The sequence below is a fragment of the Zeus faber genome (assembly GCF_960531495.2).
Source record: "Zeus faber genome assembly, chromosome: 12".
Classification (NCBI taxonomy): domain Eukaryota; kingdom Metazoa; phylum Chordata; class Actinopteri; order Zeiformes; family Zeidae; genus Zeus; species Zeus faber.
In genome coordinates this window covers 31,495,793-31,497,912 of record NC_137196.1, presented here as the reverse complement: position 1 = coordinate 31,497,912, position 2,120 = coordinate 31,495,793, and the positions used below count along the sequence as shown (strand labels likewise).

Below are 2,120 nucleotides of genomic sequence, written 5' to 3'. Positions count from 1 at the left end.
ATCTTTTATAATTTTACCGCAAAACATTGATTATAATTTGGACATTTTATAAAGCTGTGACTCCAGGCTCCATCATCTGCTGCTCACCACTGACTCTGGATATAAAACACCGACTGGATCCTCTCCTCCTCGACTGTCTGCTGCAGTGAACGACCAGAAGAATCGTGTTCATCTGGAGGTTTCCTCTGCTGCGCTGACAGAATCTGCTCTGTACTACTGTGCTGTGAGGCCCACGGTGACAGGAAACTCACACTGTGGGAACCAAAAGCCGACAGCAGAACTTCCTGAAGGTCCATTGGAGCAGCAACACTGGTGGAAGGGGAAGGAGCGGCAGGAGGACACAAGAGATGAACAGAATGAGAAAGAGACAGAAAGAGGAAAGTGATCCTCAGTCGGTTGATGTTTTATCCAACATGTTGTTGATATACTTCCTGCTGCTCATGAGTGTCTTTCGAGGTAAGTCATGAGAGAAATGAAGTGACAATATTCAAGTAGGTCTGAAAGGAAACTTCATGAATAAATCCAGACTCGTGTTGTCGGCTACCTGGTTTTAAATGGAGGACTGTGAGTGTCATCTCTGTTTGCAGGTGTTTCTACTGAGCATCTCACTCCTGTCAGGAATGAAGACAACAGTTTAGAAAGTACAACTGTTACTCTGTCCTACACTTACTCCAAAACTGCAACTGGATCCGATGAGTTTTACTGGTACAGACAACATCCAGGGGAACCACCACAGTTCCTCATCTCCCACTTGGGATCAGGTTCACTGATAAGATCAGCTTCACACTCTGGACTGTCTGTTAAAGTGAGCGGAGAACCGAGCCAGTTGGATCTGGAGGTTTCCTCTGCAGCGCTGACAGACTCTGCTCTGTACTACTGTGCTGTGAGGCCCACGGTGACAGGAAACTCACACTCTGAGAACTAAAACTTGAGAAGGAAGAACACAAAGACACATGAAAACAAAATTGGTAATATCATAACCTCCAGTAGAGGGTGAAAAACACATTCCCATTCGGTTTCAAACATGGTTTGGCAGCTAATCTGAAATCAGCCTGTTGAGTGACAGCGTCTCAACATGAACCAGCGTCACAGTGTGCAGTCCTACTGAGAGCCTCGCTGCACCAACACCATCATGCTCCTGCATCTCATCTGCTTCCTTTGTGCACTAACAGGTGAGTCTGCTGCTGCACAGCGACCCTGAAGGTCCAGGCTGAGGACACCCCACAACACACTGAGCACAGGCTCACACATCCTGAGTCAAATACAGTTTGAATATCAATATTCATGGTCCATATGTACGGTTGAAATGTGCAGGAACCTCCACCCTCCGATCTTCTCGTTGACTGATTTGTTGACGTGCATGTTCTTCTCTTCCCAGAGTGCACAGGAGAGGACAGAGTGATCCAGGCCAGAGGACACGTCACTGCTGCTGCAGGAGACACAGTTACACTTGGATGTAGATTTGAAACCACGGACACAAACTCCTATTTGTTCTGGTACAAACAGGAAATAAGTGACTTCCCCAGGTTCATGCTGAGACGCTCCAAGTCAGGAGGAGGAGATAATGCTGCAGAGTTCCCCAAAGACAGATTTGATGCCCAAGTCCAAAATGCATCAGTTCCTGTGAAGATCCAGAATGTGCAGCTGAGCGACTCTGCTGTGTACTACTGTGTTCTGAGGCCCACAGTGTCAGGAAACCCCCACTCAGTGTACAAAAAGCTGCTGAGTAGAGCAGAGCTCCTCTTCATATGACAGTAGTCACATCAGAAAGCTCCTTCTCTACTCTACACACTCTGAGATACGAGCTGCCGACTGCACCAGGGGAGTATGACGTACAGATCTCATGGCTCTAAAACTCGTAGATGAAACATTGAAATTGCTTCATGTGCCGTTTAATTTTCCATTTACCCAGTTAATGTATACAGAAATTTTAAGGTTTGGAAAATATCCCATAGACCTTTACGAACTTGACGTCACTTATTGAGTGGTGTCACTCTGGGGTCAGGGGTCAATCCGCTCACACTTCAGTGTGCTTTTAATTCTCTTTTAATTCAGTTCTCTGTGATCATTGCGGTGTTTTCTTTGAGAGTACCATCTCCATGCACACAAATGTTCAACAG

At 46.2% G+C, this 2,120-nt stretch overlaps 2 gene segments (V, D, J or C); both read left to right on the top strand.

The window, feature by feature from the left end:
* Window positions 1-413: 413 nt before the first annotated feature.
* On the top strand, window positions 414-925 carry LOC307237774 (T cell receptor alpha variable 3-like). The segment is given in 2 exons: window positions 414-456; window positions 588-925.
* Window positions 926-1,132: 207 nt separating this feature from the next.
* Window positions 1,133-1,752, top strand: LOC307237773 (T cell receptor alpha variable 38-1-like). The segment is given in 2 exons: window positions 1,133-1,172; window positions 1,379-1,752.
* Window positions 1,753-2,120: the final 368 nt, after the last annotated feature.